Consider the following 17,900-nt stretch of genomic DNA (forward strand, 5'->3'; position numbering starts at 1 on the left):
TTGTGTCCAGTTCTGGGCCCCTCAGTTCAAGGACAGGGAGCTGCTTGAGAGTCCAGCGCAGAGCCACGAGGATGATTTTCTTTCAAGGGATCTTACAAGGTCCCTTCCAATCCCTAACGTTCTGTGATTCTGTGACTGATCTGCTCCAACCCTCCCACCAATGTCACCACCAAGCCCTGTCCCCAAGCACCACGTCCAACCTCTCCTTGAACACCCCCAGGGACGGGGACTCCCCCACCTCCCTGGGCAACCCGTCCCAAGGCCTGACCGCTCTTGCTGAGCAGAAATGTCTCCTCATTGCCAACCTGAGCCTCCCCTGGCACAACTCGAGGCCGTTCCCTCTGCTCCTGGCCCTGGTTCCCTGTGGGCAGAGGCTCCAGGGCCTCAATGTCCTTCTGGGAGTGAGGGGCCCAAAGCTGAACCCAGCACTCGAGGGGCGGCCTCAGCAGGGGGACGAGCACCTCCCTGGCCCTGCTGCCTGCACTGCTTCTGATGCAAATATCCTGGGAAGTGTCTCTTTGCTTCCAGAGGAAGACTGGTAGGTCATAAGCACCACTCCTGGCAGATGTGCCTCCCAAGAAATCTCACCAAAAAGATACTGAGGGGACAGGGTCTCCCCTCCAAGAGGGGAAAAAAATCCTCTTCTGAGGGAGTTGTTGAAAGCTCAGAATTTGCAGGGGCTGATAGGGAAGCAGAACCCATCTTGCAGAGCGTGCTAACCTCACCTGTTGGATGGAGCAGGGAATTCGGTGAGTGCTGAAGTAGTGCTGCTCCTGGCTCCCACTCTTCGCTCTCCCAACTGCAGAGTGCTGCCAGGGCTGCTGAGTGATGTGAGACCTGGTGCTGGCTGTGCCCTCTGCAGCCACCCCAGCCTTCACTCCTCAGGCATCTCAAGGTGAGATTTGGGGTTGGAGCTGGGTACCACACCATTAAGGTGTTCCTGGGCAAGCAAGAACAGCTCCCGCAGGACCCTGCAGCCTCGACTTGCCCTGTTCTTGTAGTTTGCTGTTGCTGCTGTCTCCCAGGCACTCCTAAACATGAGTGCTGTTGAAATCAGCACTCCTACCTCTTCTGGTCTCCTGGGGGAAGAGTGAAGAGGGCTCGTTCCTCCTGCTAGACAGAGAGGCAGTCGGAGAGGTGCTGGAGTGCAGGAGAGGAGTCGCACTGAATGCCAATAGCCCTGTTCTGAGGGAAAACACCAGCTCCCTCCCGAACGCAATTTGTCCTCCACCACTGCCCTGTCTGCGGTCTGCTTGCCCTTTGTGCCATCTCCTGCCATCTGTGTTGTTCCTGTGAGCACCATTAGTTCTTTCAATGCCAGTTAGGTTTTCCTGTTGCTGTTTCCTTAATCTCCTAAATGCTGTCACTAGCCAGGGCAATAGCCTGTCAATGCTTAAGTGGAGTTGGTTTTGCTCGGTTCCTTTCTGAGATTGGTTTCCATCCCCTCTGCTGCAGCTGGGCTAAAGCAACACGAAACAGCCAGCTCCCTCTGTAACACCTCCCCACCTCGCAGCAAGGTGCTGCTGCTCGCTAGGAAATAGCCCTGAGCTACAGAGGGAAAAAGGAAGGGTTTAGGTGCTGGAGACCCAGACTGGGGGCAACTGGGGAAGAACGGGGGGAGCTCGGGGCTGAAGGTGGTTACGTGCTGAGTGCGGCCTGCCCGATGTGGTCAGTGGGAAACCCTGAGCAGAGATGGTTGTTTGAGGCCCTGTCCCTTCAGAGATGGTTGTTTGAGGCCCTGTCCCTTCAGAGGTGGTTGTTTGGGGCCCTGTCCCTTCAGAGGTGGTTGTTTGGGGCCCTGTCCCTTCAGAGGTGGTTGTTTGAGGCCCTGTCCCTTCAGCCCCAGCACCCCACAGCCAGCTGGGCAGCGCTTGCTGTCCTCTTGTCCTCCCATAGCCGAAGTGAGGGGCTGAGACCTCGTCCTGCCCCGAGGCTGTGAGGGATCGGGGCCTTCCCTGGCCCACAGGGTTCCCGTGGAGCATCTCTAGAGAAGCAGCCTGGAAGAGGAGCGTGCTGCTTGCTACTGATGGGCACAGCAACCAAAAGGCTGAAATCCACCCAAATCAGGCCAAAAGGCAGGGTGGGGGGCGATGAGCACAGCAGGGGCCTGTGAGAAGCAGTGTTCCTGGCTCTGCCTTTCCCTGACAGCCCCTGAACACCCCGGCAGCTCTCCCTCCTCCCAGACGATGGCACCAAAGCCGGGGACGTTCCTCAGGCTGAGCTGGAGCCGCTGCGGCCCTCAGCAGTGCCCGGCCCTGCCCTAGGGTTTGGGAGTGAACCCGCGCTGGCCAGCGGTGTGGGACTGGGAAGAAAGATTGAATCTCCTTGTGTCTGGGTGGGCACATCACAAGGACTCGTCCCCTCCATGGTGCCTCGTGTTTGTGTCCAGCTCTCCAGCCCCAGGCCAGCGGCAGCACTGGGAACACTGGGAACGGGCTGAGGTGCGAGCAGCTCTGGGTTCTGAGCCGCTAAATCCAAAGAGTTGCAAAGCTTGGGGCCATGCAAAACCTTCTGGGTGAAAAACTCACCCAGGAGCTCTGCCGCTGAGGCCTGGTTCCAGCTGAGGAGCTCTGCAGCGGGGTTATGCTGGTGAGGAGGGCAGCCCTTCGGCAACCTTTACCATTTCCCACCAGCTGTGCTTGTTGTCAGACCAAGAAGGAATCGCTTTTATTGCTGTTGATCCCACAGCTGGGAAGTGGTGGTGGGGAGCAGCCGAGGAGCTGCCCGTTGTGCAGTGACGGTGGGATTTTGGGCTAGCTTACACCAGTTTCGAGGGTGCACCCACAGCACTTGGTGGCTTGCCCCTGGTTGTGCACAAGGACCTGAGCCAGAGCCGTGAGTGTGGCTCACACCTAGCCCAGCTGTGCTCCTTCTCCGAGCTGTGTCCTGTCCAGCCTCCTGCAGAAACACTCAGGCATTCGTGGGTTTTGTCACTGGACCATCCTGGCTGGGGTCTTGCTCAGGTTTTACCCTAAAGCCTGCGATCCGAGCATCTTTGTTTATTTCCCTGCTGCTCCCAGTCCAGGATCTCTCCAGTGTTGTAACCTTACCCCATTGCTCAGTAACCTATCCTGGAGGAAACTGCTTTGTAAGTAAACTTGTCGAGATTCATCCAGAGCAGGAATCCTACCTAATCTCACACCACCACGTCAGTGAGGTGCTCTGCGGGCATCCATGGGGCTTAGCGAGGGATCTGCTGGAGGTTTGTGGTGCAGAAGGTCAGGCTGGAGGGGCTGCTGGGGGAGCAGGGCTCCATCCTCTGCAACCCCAGGGAAAGCTGGCACGGGACGTGCTTCCTAAACACTTCCTATGCCTGCCTAGAACTGTCTTTTTTGGATTATTTCTGTCCTTCCTACTCAGTGGCAGGCTGATTCAGGCTCTCGGTGCCTCGTAGACAGCCTGGAACCAGAACCGAAAGGAGGGTTTTATCCGTAGCCTATTTATTCATTCATTTTTTCCTGCTAGGTGCATTGTCCTCATGCTTGCTTCTGTCCCACGGCTTCTGACTCGGATCTCCCGGAGGGGATTTCACGCTGTGATGTATCTCAGAGAGCTGGGGGCACACCGTGCACGGTGTCACACCGGGCAGCCAAACCATGGCCATGTGGCTGCAGGAGCTGCACTCGCCGGCAGCACCCGGCTGATCTGAGAGCTGCTCCTCACAGCCGCCAGCAAAGGATGCTCCACAACATCCCTGCTCCTAGGGTTTCATTACTGTCACTCAAGAGTTTCCCCCAATTCCCAGCTGAATTATCTGTCGGTGCTGCAGACTAAGCTCCTCATCCTTCCTTTGGTAGCCATGGAGAGAAGCAAATCCCCGCTCTCCAGAAAAGCCTCTTAGCTCCTGGCAGCAGGGGGCTGCTCCCCCCTCCCAGCTCCCTGTTTATTCAGGAAGCAAACCCGATCTTTTGCTTCTTCCCACGTGTCATGATTTTCCTATTGATCTGGTTCAGCCGGACTCTTTCCGTGCCTGCCTGTCTCAAACCGTGGTGCCCAGGCCCTGGTGCGGTACCTGGCTGAGACCACGCCAGCATCAAGCAGAGCTGAATACCAGCACCCGGGTGTTGTGTGCAGCGCTGCCTTTACGCAGCTTCGGGAGGAGATGGATGTCTTCTGGAGCTGGCTCCTGGGGGCTGTGATCTGCTCCGAGCCCAACCCATCCCTGCACCCCTCTGCCTACCCGGGAGCATCTCGCTGTGGAGCTGTGCTCTGGTTTCCCTGCGAAGCGAGGAACCTGCTGCTGGTTTGGGCTGGGTTTCACACAGTGGGTTGCAGACTGCCTGTCCCGTTTGCCAAGGTGGTTTGAATTCTGCTCCTGTTCCTGCAGCCCTCCTCAGCTCCTCGGTCCTGGGTTTTGTTCTGTCATGCAGCTTTTGTAAGGCTCAGCCCAGGAGGACTGTGCCACTCAGAGCTGTAGGAGCTCTCGCTTTTTTTCCCTTTTCTTATTGCCTCTGTGTATTTGAGCTGATGCCTCTTAATTTATGGCAGCAAAGCATCACCGAGATTCCTGACTCTGCAGCCGCAATGCAGCAGGAAAACAAGGAGCTTGTCTTTTCCCCTAAGTCTCTTCCCTATCTAAGTTTCTTATTTAAAAAATGACATTTTTTAATGCATCAGTTTCTTGCTATGGGAAGTGTCCAATGAACTTCTGTAGACACTGTTGAGAATATCAGATGGCAAATACAGAAGGTACCCACAGACTGCGCTGTCTCTGCCCAGAACTCACCTGTGCTCTGTAAAAAGCGAGGGTTTCTTGCTGGGGGAAGATGCTGATTCCCTGCAGCTCTTGCATTGCCTATTTTTTTTTTTCCCCACCGGCATTGAAGTCAAACTCAGTAACAAGCATAAAGTTTTGCTGTACAGCCAGTTCTGTTTAATATTCACTTTGCAGTGCCATCAGCTCCTGCTCTCCGTTGTTTCCAGCCCTCATCCCCTCAGCGTGGCAGACACAACGCAGGAGTTTAGACATCGAACTTCTCATTCCTTTCATCCCAGGTTCAGATGCCGAGCAGGAATACAATGACAGAGGGTTTGTAATGGCTTTTAGGAGACAAAATGAGGTAGCGGGGAGGAAAGGGAGGAAACAGCAACCGCGGGCACGGTGTCCTTCCTTTGTGCTGTTACTGGCTCTCTGCTCCATCAAGGTCTCTGTGTGGTCCTGCTCCTTTCCTCCCTTGGTTGGCCACGTTTCTCAAGACCCGAATTATCACACTTCTGTCCTCTGACCTTGTCCAGCTGGAGTCAGCCGTGATACCAAGTGCTCGTGGCTCTCAGCAAACTCCTGCTGGGAGTGGGCAGCGCTGGAGAGGCACAGAGGGTTTGGAGGCTGCGGTGCAAGCCATGGATCGGGGCTGCCCCAGCTGCTGCTGTGGGACGGGGATGTCCCTGTGGTGCCCTGCACCTTGTCCCATCCTCGGGCAGTGCAGGGTGAGCGCTGGGCAGCTGCACAGCATCAGTGCCGGGCAGCAGGGTAGGAGCCAGGTGCTGGCGTGGTGGCAAGGACCAAATGGCACCGGTGGCAGCCCCGTGCTGAGCCCTGTGGCAGCGGGAGGTGAAGCTGCCATGCCCACGAGGGCTTTTCCCCACCTTGACTGCGTGGATAACTGCTGGATGAGAAGAAAGAGAGGAAGGGCAGAGCCTGAGGTTCCCACAGCATGGGGAGTCCCAGAGGATGAGGGTGTTTTTGGAGGGGTCCCTGCCTGGCTTTGCAGCCCACTTCTTGGCCCAGCCCAGGGCCATACAGCCACCTCTGCCTCTGCTCAAAGTGCTCTGCCAGGGCGCTGGGACTGCAAAAGGGGGGCAGTTTGTGAAGGAATGCTGAGGTGGCCGGGTCTGAGAGTCATTTCTTTATCTTACACACTGGTAAGATGCACCAGCTCCTGCTGTGCAGCCTGGGATGTTGGCTGAGAGCGTGCTCTCGACTGCAGGATCAGCCCTTGTGATCCCGAGGTTCCCGCAGCCCATCGGTTTTGGGGTGCCAGGCTGAGGCTGAGGGGCTCCTGACAGGACTGTGGTGGTCAGCACAGAGCTGCCTGGGAGTTTGTGCTCCTCTGTGTGCGTCCTACGGGGCTGATCCCAGAACAGCCGAGTCACAGAAATCCCCCCCAGCTCCTACAGGCAGCAACTGCCCGTGCTGCACCCCCGGGGTCTGTCAGTGTCCTGTGCACTAAGAACATTTGCTTGCAGTTGTTACATACATGTAGTTATACTGGACTCCAATACACTGCATTATTATTAGTTTTTGTTTGTTTGTTTGTTTGTTTTTTTGTTGTTTTTTTTTTGGCAGAGGTCACTGTCTAAAATGGGCAGCTATCCTATGGCCCTGTGGATGTCCTGGGCTGTCTCTTATGGCTGTACACACGTTTTTTTTTTGTAACATTGATTATTTGTTAGATTAAAAATACCAAAAGATTTGTTTCAAAAGGAAAAACAACACGCTCTGAGAGTTCAAAGGCTTTAAAGCTGCCGACAGAAAGCCCCGTGCATCCATGGCCAGCTCCTCCTGCTGTTTTTCAGCTACTTGGATAGGAAACACCGCGTTTCTGGACGAAGCCAGGCAGCTCTCTGCAATCCCCTCCGAGCTGCTCGGAGCCCCCTGACTCTGCCTGGGAGTGCTCAGGATCCTCGGCACTGCCTCCCCCTTCCAGGTGCCCGTGTGGTTTCTTCTGAATGGATTCCTGCAGCGTGGTCTGGTGCAGAAGCTTTGAAGCACACTCAGTACTTGTGTTTTTACCACCAATTAGAACTGCATTTTCCTCCTGTGAGTAAGAAGAGCTTGGCATTAGCAGGGCCGTGTATTTTGTTCATTGCCTGCTGCAGGGTGTTGCAGGAACGGCCACTGCAGCACTTTATTTCTGCAACCCTTCTCGTCTGGGCACCTAACAGAATGGAGCAGTTCCTGGGGAAGAAGGGCAAGGTGGGCTCAAGAAGCCCACGAGCTGGTGAGCTCCTGGGCCTGGGAGGTGACAAAGAAGGAGCACAGCACTTGGTGTCTCGCCCTCCTGTTTCCTACTTCTTTTTGTGTTGGTTTTACCCTGCTGGGCAGAAATTCCTCTCTCCTTCCCCCCACCGAGCAATGCTTGACCCTGTCCAGGGTCACTGGTAACTCCAGCACAGCCAGGCCCAGCACACTTTTCCCAGGTTGGACTGGGGAGTGCACTGGGGTCTGCTGGCAGCATCTCCAGCAGGACCGTTTCGAAGGGGCAGGTTGTCTCTGTTGCCATTGGGCTGGGACAGAGAAAAGCCACAAGATGCAGCACCCAAAGCCTGCGGTTCCCAGTCTGTGCTACATTCATCAGGCTGATTTTGGGGAGCTCATCCTGCATCACTGACCTGGGCACTGCACCCTCCTGTCCCCCTGCTCGGTGAAGGGAGCGTGTGGGTAGGCAGCCCCGAATCCCTCACCCTAAATTTGTGTGCCCGGTAACACAAATTCAGGTGGCAATGACCGGCACAAGCTTGTCGGGGCAGCTTGAGTGTGGAGGAGAACTGCTGAAGCTTGGCAGTGTTTGGCTGGTCCAGAGAATCGGGAAATTGCTCATGCGTGCACACACAGCCTCTGTTTGATGCTTTGCCTTTGCCTCGCCTTCGCAATTAACTTCTGTCGCCTGTCATGAACCTCTCTTCTCCTTTGACAGAGGGTATTCAGAGCTCCATTTCCATGGTGATGAGCAGGATGCTGAGCATCTGCACAGGCAGACGGTATCTGCACTTGCTTGTGGCTGCTGGCTTAAAGGGGATTGACACTGAACCTCATTTTTCAGGAGTGCTGGGAGGAGCTGCCTGGTGCCTGTGGTCCTCAGAGCATCAGTCAGCAGGATGGCCATGGGGTGAGTGGCACACGGAGAGCTTCACGCCTGACTTTCCCCGAGGCAGTTCTCAGGGTAATAGGGATTGTCCTGGGGTAGGATGTCGGGAGGAAGCCTAAGCTGAAGATGATTGTCACATTTAGTCCTATGGTCTTGTGCCTGGGGATGTCCCTGCAGGACAGGCTCACCGGGGCTGTGCTCGCAAAGTGTTTGATGACACGAGAGTGGCAGAAGTGCTCCTCGGACACCAGAACCACCACGGGGCTGATGAAGGAGCTTCCCCTCAGCACCGCAGCCAGGTTCACCAGGACAGGTATTTTTGGGTCATGATATCTGCGCCCTGGTGAGTTGCAAATGGCCACAGACCTGTCCGTGAGGATGGAACAATCCAACAGGAGAACATCTGCACCAGGCAGCCCCCAGGGAGATGGAGCTGAGATCAAAGAGGAAAGCCAGCAGCAGCCTGGGCAGAGATGTGCTGGAGAGGCAGAGATCAGAGCAATCAGGTCTGGGGAGTGGAGGCTTTCCTGCGCCCTCAGCACAGATGGGGACGGAGTTTGCCGTGATGATCAGAAGGTGCAGGCAGAAAAAATGGATGAGGAGGAGCCACCTGTGCGTGTGCACCCCAGGGAACCCAGCCAGGAGGAATTCTGTGATCCTCTGGTTCTGTAATGCAGCCTGGGATGTGCTGGCTGACCCCGGCTGCTTCCCTGCCAGCATCAACCTGCTGGCAGGGCTCAGCCTTCCTGGGCCCGAAGGAAGAAGGCACGGCTCCTCCTGCTGCACATCTCTTCCCCTGCAATAAAACGCTTGTTATGCTGGGCATTACCCCAAACCAGCCGGCCTCTCCATCTCATCGTGCTCAGAGCAGGGCTCTCAGGAAGACACCAAGCAGGTGATTTCTGCAAGGGGAAGAGCAAGTCTGGGTGTGCACACAGCACAGCCACCCAATTTTCCACGTGCACTCCACTTATACTGCTAGGAGCAGCTCGGGATGGTGGGAGCCAAAATGCCAAGCAAGTGGCAGAAAAATAAATCTGCACCAGGTCCAGGGCATTACAGCCGGACTGTCCCCACGTTAAATTCCTGGCGTGGCCCCTGGCACAGCTTGGACAACAGCCACACACCCCAAGCAGTTCCTGGGCTTGCTTTTGGGGGGCTGGCAGGGTGGTTTCAGTGTGGCCACTTGATTTTTGAGTCCAGAAGGTTTTTAGCGTGGGCACATAGCAAGAGCCTGCCAGTTGGCCACAGGGCCAGTTTGGCTAATTTCTGTGGTCAGCACAAAGTCAGACAAGATCCGAGAGATGCTGTTTTTTTGGAATCCTGGGCAGTGCCACCTCTTGCATGAGCATTGATTCAGGGACAGCATTAATTTCAGGGAGTGTCCAGGGCACAAACCCCTCTCTTTTTTTCCACCAGGCTGGTGTTCAGCGAACCCTATTTGCATGTTCCCTTTGGCTGTGGTCTCTTGTTGAAGTGCCCTGGTCGCTGTCCCGTAGGGTTTTGTCTGCCCTCAGCTTTCAGATGCCGTGACTCGGGCACACGTCTTGTTCGGGGTAAGGAAGCCAGCCCAGTGCTACAGCAGCACAAAAGGAGCTATTCAGAGCATCGCTTTGGCCTTACTAGAGGCCAAAGGATGCTTTGGGAATCTGAATCAGTTCCTGGAGGGGATTATCCACTGTGCTGTGGGTCCGGAGCCCTGGCTCGGCCAGCCCCTGGTCCTGGGGCTCTCAGAAGTCACCAGCAGCGCACACGAGTGGTGCAGCAGCGCTGGGGGAGGCGTGGGGCATCTCCTGCCTCCATCCCCTGCCTCTTCCCCTGGCTGTGTCCCGGGAGCGCTGCCTGTGCAGGGGGTGCTGCTGGTGCTCGGGGGCTGCGCTCCCAGGGCCGGGGCTGCATCGGGGGAGCTGAGCTGGAGACGTGTGCTGCTGCCTGCTTGGGCAGGATGGAAATCTGCCTGAGTGCTGGCAAAGAATGAGCACAAATATCAAGGGAAAGCCATTTCGGAGCAGCGAGATGGACATCAAACTGATTCAGTGCTGACAGAAGCATCCCAGCTTTTGTGTGTTTGTCTGAGCAAATCCCGTCCACTCTGCTATTTCCTTGATAAAATAAACATCCCTGCTGTGAGCTGAGCTCCAGCCCTGCTCAAAAGGAAGGAATCACGTCCTGCAGGGTTCTTGGTGCCACGGCAGGGGGAGGACCTCCTCCTGCGCGGGGAGGACCGCGGCACAGCAGCAGCGAGGCAGCCCCACACCTTGACCAGGATCCAGTGGTTTTGTCCCCAGCTCTGGGAACAAACCTCGTATCACAGCTGCTGGCACCATGCTCGGGGGCATCCGTAAAGGCTGTTTTTTAAGGGGTGGGCAGTTTTAAGGATGTTGTTAAGGCAGCATCGGTCCCTTGAGCTCGTCAGGGAAATGTGATCTGAGTCTGTGTGGCATCGTGTGGCTTCCCATCGGTGTCGACCCAAAAAGCTTCATTTTAAACATGAACCTTATGAAACAGGGGGAGACGGTGAATGAGTGCACACCAAAAGAGCAGACAGGGGGCAAGGGAAAGGGAGAAAAGACGGGTGGTGAGAAAATCTTCTGAAAGGAGCAGAAGAAGCCTGGTGGCTGGGGCAGGCGCTGGCCAGGTGATGCTGGGGAGAGGCAGAATTGCTGAGACCCCCTCCTGCTCCGTGCCCAGCCAGCAGCGGGAGCAAGGCTGAGCCCCGTGGGATGGTGTGGGTGCAGGAGAAAGGCTGACATCTGACTGAGGGGGCTGCAGGACAGCATCAGCTACGTGAAACCCAGCGCTGGCCATCAGATGGCTGGAAGCAGCAGACCAAAGGGCTCCCTGATGCGTCCTCCCCCTTTTTTTTTTCAACAAGTGCTTGAAATCTGCATTTCTCTCCAGCTGCCTGTGCTCAGTGCTGCAGTGCCGATGGAGGCAGAGCTGGCCCTGGGATTTAGGAACAGAAGCAGCCCCAAGCCCTGCTCCCTTGGGACACCCCAAACCCCAGCCTGGGACCTCTGCTCGTGTGCAGCCAGACCCCGGAGCTCCTGGTGCGCTCCAGGAGTGGGAAGGAGCAGCTCACCGGGGACTCTGCCAACACGCCGCCAGAGGCTATAAATACAGCCCGTGCCTGCCAGCTCGGTTTCACAGGAGGCAGTTTTCTGGCCAGGAAACCGGCTGTTTGTTCCTGCAGGATTATGTGTTCCTCCACTGGAGTGTGGGGGCTTTGCCACAGGTGGGTTTCTCCAAGGTCTCTGACAATGCAGCAAGCAGCCCTGGTGAGGAGCCTGCAAGGGATGAACGGGGAGCATCGGGGGATTAAGTGGCCCAGGAGTCACTGGCGGTGCTCGAGGCAGAACTATTAATTAGAAGGGCTCAAGGCTGATCGCATCAAGGACTTCCAGCAATCGCTTCTTCCTCCACTTCTGTTAAAGATGCTGCTGGCGATCTGGACACCATCACGAGGTCTGGAGGCTTCCCTCCTGTCCTGTGTGATGCAGCCTGGGTGAGGCCCCCCCAGCTGTGGGCTGTCAGCAGTTTTCACCACCCCTGCAGTCTGTGATAAACCCTAAATGACCGCAGCAAACCAGGCTGGTCCTGAGCCCCAGGGTGTCCACCTGTGTGCTCCATGGGGCTGGAACGTCCCTTGCTGGTGCTGCCTGAGACCGTCTGCCCTGCCGATGTCTCCACAGGTCCCATCTCCTCCTCCTGAGCTGCCCCGAGGCATCTGCTGCTTTCCGGGGTCGTGGCTGGCCAGTTCCCCCAGCCAGCAGCCGTAAACCCAGCTGGTCTGGCACCAGCTCCTTTTGGGCCACCCTTGCTGGGTTTTACCCCATTTCCACTCAGCTCTAGTTATTCTCATCACACCAGCAGTCATTTTCTGGATGAGTCACGGAGGAGCACGGTTTGGGCAAAAATCAAATCCCAGTTAGGCAGGGGATTTGTAACCACCCCCTCCCTCTGTGTCTGATGCACAATCAGAATGGGAAGGGGAGAGCCAGGTGGTGAATGCTCAGTCTGACATTAATACAACTGGAGGGGTTGGGAAAGCCCAAGGAAAGCTCAGGAAAAAATCCCGACTGCAGGGTGAAGGCTGAGGCAAAACACAGCAAGATAGATTAAGAAAATATCCTGAAATGAATATTCTAGAATGAAGAAAATTCTCAATTCTCCCACTAAGTGACGGTAAAACTGCTGGTCCTGCTGCGGAGAAAAGGGAGGTGTTTGGTTAAGCACCGACCCCGGAGAGAAGCTGGCCTGTGCCCCCGCATCCCTGACGGAGGAGCACCTGCAGCGACAACGTGTCCCAGAGCATCTGCAGTGGCTCGGAGCCGGCCGTCCTGCTCCTCCTCGTATCTGAATTGGGCGGGGGGGATCTGGCCCAAAGGCTGGAATCTGGGAAGTGCCGGGGTTTTGCTAGACCCGGGCATCTGGGTGGCCCTCCGTGGCCAGAGAGTGGCACCGGGGCTGTGCCGCAGGGGCTGGGAGGGCTGGATGGACAACGACGCTGGGTGGTGGGCACAAACCTTTGGCACAAACAAGGCACAAACACTTCATTAAAACCAGGTGCTGGTCATTTGGGAAAGGTGATATTTAGACAAGGCATCGTTTTCACCCAGCTGGACATGCAAAGAGCTGGGTCTGCAGCACAAGGGGCACCCAGCTGGGATCTCGAGACCAGCAGTGCGCACTGAGTGATGTGGTACAGGAAAGGGACAAAAATCATCAGGAGCCTAGAAAACACGACCAGAAGGAGAGGCTGAGGGAACTGGTGGCATTTAGCCTGGAGCAGACTGAGGTAAAATACGAAACCGATCATCACATAAGAAAAACTTGCAGAGAGAGCAGGAGAATGTCTTTAACAGCAAGGCGAGATACAGGCTAAAGGCACGGGAGCTTCTCAAAACATCTGCAAAATGTTTAAAGAGCAGCTAAACCCCACCAGCCATGAGGAGAGCCGTGCAGCCGGGCACGGGGACAGACCCAGCGGCCTCCCAGGGTTGTTCCAGCCTGGGTTTTGGGACACACGCAGGCAGTGGTGCCACAAGCCTTGGGCTCTCCCAGCCCTCCCTCACGCAGCCTCACCCCAAGCAGACCCCAAAGGGAAAGGGCATCGCCATCCCCTGAGCCGGACCCTTCCTGCACAGCCTGCGGGGCCCCGGGGCTGAAATAAGACATCAGCAGTTCCTTGTGCTGCTGCTGCTGCTCTCTCCCAGGCAGGCGCACTCATTAGTTCTCTGAGGATTTCAAGAGATTAATAAACACTGCTCCCTTGCTCTGTGTGGTCGCTGGGGTGCGGAGATGCTGGCCGTGGACCAGCTCTGCAGGGCTCTGTGCGTGTGCTGGTGCTGAGCTCCCCCAGCCCGCGGCTCGGCGCTGGTCCTGGGCCGTGCAGCGTGGGGCTGGAGCACCTGGGGGGGGGTTGGCACAGTGCCTGCTGCTCAGTCCCTGCCCTGCAGCAAGCAGTGCCCCTGGGCTTGTGCTGCTGCCTCCTTCTCCTAGGGCTGGAGCCTGCTGGCTGGTGCCAAGGAGGTGGAGAGGAGCAACCCCAGATGCCTGGAACCCCAGCAGGGTTCGTGGGGACAGGCATCAAAGAGTCCACATGGGAAACACCTGCACAAAGCCCAGTTTCCTAAGTTTGTCCATTCTGCTTTGCTTTCCAGTCCGAGCGCTGCAGTCTCAGCCCCCAGGAGGAAGGCACCAAAACGAGAGGGCCCTCGGGGGCTGTGGCCTCTCGCTGGATCCCCGTGCAGGAGGCCACCACCACGCAGGGTGTTCGGGTTGGAGAGGGACTCCCTGGCCCACAGGTCTGTCCTCTGCCCTTCATCCTCTGTGCACCAGCACACCCCCAAGCTGCTGTTCAGCTTCTTGCTGGGCTTCAAGCATCTCCCCGCTTGGGTGCCTGGCTCAGCTACTCTCCTACGCCCTCTTACCAACAAGCCCAGGGAGATATTTCTTATAGTGGTGGATGGCACGTGGACATCCCCGTGTCCCCATGGCACTTGGAGAGCCTGAGCAGGTCCCTGTCCTGCTGAGCACCCCGAGCAGTGCCTGTCATCAGCCCCATGACTGCTCCATCCTCCTCGGTGCGTTTCTGCCAGCCCAGTGTTGGGCAGTTCTGCTGCTGCACCAAGACCTCCCCGTCCTCCCCTGCCCCAGAGGTGCTGGGCTGACCCGGGGAAGCTCACGGCCTCCAATGCTTCCAGAGCAGAAAAACAGCCAGAGACCCCAGCAATGAGAAATAACAAGGAGCCCAGCACGGAGGCCCAAAGCACTGCATGGGGATGCCGGCTGTTACGCTCTGGGTTGGGCACAAACCATCAGCTTCCTTGTGGGGACACCCAGCAGAGCCACAGTAAGGGAGGCAGCGCTCAGGATGGGTGCTGGGTGCCCGCTGGCAGTTTGCACACCCCATGAGATCCCTGCCCCAGCCCAGCGAGGGCTTCACCTGGGCTCAGCCAGGGGCTCAGCTCAGCCATGGCTCCCCCAGCACTGGCCCTGGGGGGGGGACGTGGCCGAGCCGTGGACATCACGGGGCAGCACTGTGTCTGCATCGACATGGGTCACTCTGGTACTTGTAGGGAAGGGCTCCTGATTTGCACCTGAAATCCAAATTCTGTGTGCTCCTCTGTTTCCATGGAAGCTGAGGCTGTTTCCTTCAGCCTCTTTTTTTTTTTTTTTTTTTTTTTTTTTTTTTTTTTTTTTTTATCACTCCTCTGCTGTTTGCATTTAACCCTGCATGATGTATCGCAGGGATCAGTGAGGGCCTTGGGTGATCAGGCAGGTAAGACCAGCACGACATGAGATATCTCATCCAGGTTTGCTCCAGGGATGGGGGGGTCCATTGCAAAGCAATGTCACGGTATGGTGGGAGCACGTAAAGCCCCAGCCACAGGCAGGGCCTCATCGGGCTGATCCTGGTCAGACCCATAAAGCCCGGTGAGCAGAGCCCATCAGCCAGCACCAGGAAAGGCTCCTGGAGAGCTGCCCCTGCCCTGTTTGTTATCTGCACCCAGGAGCAGCTCCCAGCCAGGTCCCAGCCACGGTGCAGGGGCAGCACTGCTGCAGGAGGACACAACGCTCCTGCTGCAAATGGCATCAGAGTCCAATGCATGGGCTCGGGAACAGCCCGGGGAAAAATAAATGTGCAGACACGTGTGATAGGAGACTGGGGAAAGGGCACGAGGACACCCAAATGCCCACAGGTGATGCTGGAGCAGCATCAGAGCAGGAGGTTTCGCTGTGGACACTTTCTGCTTGCAAAGTCCAGTTTGAAGCCCCCGTGCTGGTGCCTGGCAGATGTTCATGGGGCTGCGATGCCCCGGTGTCACAGCAGCGGCTGGGACGCTCTCGGGGAGGATCAGGGCATGTCCTGGTGCTGTGTTTGCAGCTGAGGTGGGTGCTGTTTTGCACTGGGGGTCCTCCCCATCAGCAGGGGCTGCGTGAGCGGTGTCCCCCCGCCTTGCTACAGCCTGGGCTACGCTCTGGGAAGGGGAGGGGGCACTGCAGGGGGGGCAGAGCAGGGGGTGGCAGTGCAGGGGGTGGCAGTGCAGGGGGTGGCAGTGCAGGGGGTGGCAGTGCTGCCTGCTGGCCAGGAGGTGCCTCCCTCGCTCCACGCCGGGTGCTGGGGCCGGCGGTGCCTCCAAGGCCTCCCCCTCGCTGCGGGGCTGCATCAGGGGGGAGCGCGGCCCCCGTGCCCTGCAGACCCCCAACCCCAGCAGTGCGACCACGGGGGGTGCTTGGGGCCCACCAGGGAGCTGCTGGAGCAGAGCAGGGCAGTGCCGGACACGCACAGACCCAAACTCTGCCCCAAACTGCCCAGGACCCCCAGGGACCCTCGCTGGCTGCCCCTGCAGCCCGGGCAGGGCGCGCTCCTGCTGCCCCCAGTCCCCCCCTGCCTGCGGGGCAGACCTGGGGCTGGGAAAGGATCTGCTCGGCCATGCATGGCCCTGCTGTGGGGCTGGGGATTTGGTGTCCAGGGTCGGACCCATGCCCCTCTGCCAGGGCTGCGGGTGTGCTGTGGCTCATGGGGGGGGTGTGTGCAGGGGGTGCGTGGTGCTGTCCCTCCGTGGTGTCCCCTCTCCAAGCGTGGAAGGGACTTCAGAGCACCTTCAGAGCACCACGGGGGCAGCACAAGGGGCTTTCGACACACCCCAGGGCCAGTTTGCTGCCAGCAGCAGTGAGTTGGTTGTGTAGGGCTGTGGGGGCCCGCAGGATGCCCCCGGCTGTCCCGCTGCCAAATGGCTTCACCAGGAACCCCCCCCTGCAACCTGCACCAGCCCTGGGGTTTGCAGGGCTCCTGCTGGCTGGGCCCAGTGCAGCACGAAGGGGTGGTTTGGGGAAGCTCACGGGTGGACACTGCCGGGGGCTCAGCCAACATCTCCCTGCAGCCCCTCAGACCATCCTCTGGTCTCGCCCCTCTGTGCCCCCCAGGCTAAAATGCTCTGGGGGTAACCAGGACACCCCACTCCCAGGGAGTTTGGTTCTGGGGTTGTGCCCCCACAGGGGGATGCAGAAGAAGGGGGGTGTGGGGCAATGCAGACCCTCTCCCTGACCGCTGCCCATCCCGTCCTGTCCCCTGGGCCACTCCTCTGCTGCTCGGACCTGGTGGCACTTATCCTGGCCCACCAGCTGGGATGGGGATGGGTGGTGGCCCAGGGACCCGTTGCTGCCACATTCAGCTCCTGCTGCCACCCGCATGGCCCTGGAGAACCTCACCCCGGCCTGCAGAGCAGCTTGCTTTCTGTCAGGACATGGCCTTGAACCCGCTCAGCGAAGGCCTGGGGACACCAGGCAAGGGCCTCTGGCAGCGCATGCAGTGCTCTGCCGGGCTCAGGAGTGGGGACAGGGGCAGGGAGACCCCCCCCTCCCAGCCCAGGCCACCTCGGGCCCCTTCTGGTTGCGCTCCCAAAGCAGCTCCACGGCCGCAGACCCCAGGGGAGCGGGGTGCGGACGGGTCCCTGCGACACGGGGATGCTGAGCACGGGTGGTGCAGTGGGGAGGGGGCATTGGTTTGGGGACACAGGAGCTGAAAGGGTTTGCTGAGAGCAGCACCTGAAGGGGAAGCTGGCACCGCAAGGGGAAACCAGCTCCCGGCCCAGCCGTGCCCCCCCTGCAGCTGGGACAGGCCCTGGATTTTGTGGGTGCGGGGGCATCGCCGTGCCCCCTGCCCTCGTGCCATTCACCTCAGTGGGAGACCTGAGCACGGCCCCGGCCCTGGGAGGGTCGGGCTGTGGGACGGGGGTGTCCCTCCGCGGCGTCGGGGGCCCTCTCACTTATTTTCTTTCTGGGCGTTTGAACAAGTCAAAGTTAAAAGCAATTGAACTCTGTTTGTTTTATTTTTTTTTTTTCCATCAGGCTACTTTCCTGGGAGTAGTCCAATTAGTGCTAATGAGCTGGACGGTAATTACAGCACGGGCCACAGGAGGATTGATTACTGGTGGCTGCGCTGGCAGGGCCCCAGGCCCCCCCGCTGGCTGCGGATGGGCCAATTAGTGGGTGTGCAACTGTGACGCCTCGCTGGGGATTTTGCATCAGTTTCTTGGCAGGAGCTGGGAGCCGGAGGCAGAGGAAGCATCCCCGTGTCCCCATGTCCCCGCACCTCTCATCGCACTGCAGGAGGGCCCCGTCCCGCAGGACCCCACTCCCTGCTTCCAGCTCCTCCACGTAACCCCATTCCTCCCCAGCCCCAGCTCTGCAGGGGCGCTGGTGGCACTGGGACGCCTCTGTCCCCTGTGTCTGTCTGTCCCCTCCGCAGAGGGACACCTGTTTTGGTGGCTGTGCCTCCCCGTCCCCTGGCACCCAGCTGTCTTGTGTGAAAAACAACAGCCAAGTCCAAACTTTTCAGAGGTCTGTGAAAATTGGAGAGACCTCCCTCCCCCCCCGGAAAAAAAAAAAAAAAAGACGAAAAAAAAAAGACCCGGAGCTGGAGCATTTCTAGGGGCTGAAAATGTGAAGGTGAAAGGAGAAAAGCTGTTTGGTGGCAGTCACCACTGGCTGCTTGGGGTCTCAGTCCAACAGCGTTTCCAAAGGGACCCCCTGTGCCACTGATCCCACAAAGGGTCGTGTGTGGCAGCAGGGTAAGAATTGCTG

Source organism: Anas platyrhynchos, chromosome 1 (assembly GCF_047663525.1).
Source record: "Anas platyrhynchos isolate ZD024472 breed Pekin duck chromosome 1, IASCAAS_PekinDuck_T2T, whole genome shotgun sequence".
In the NCBI taxonomy this organism is placed as follows: Eukaryota; Metazoa; Chordata; class Aves; order Anseriformes; family Anatidae; genus Anas; species Anas platyrhynchos.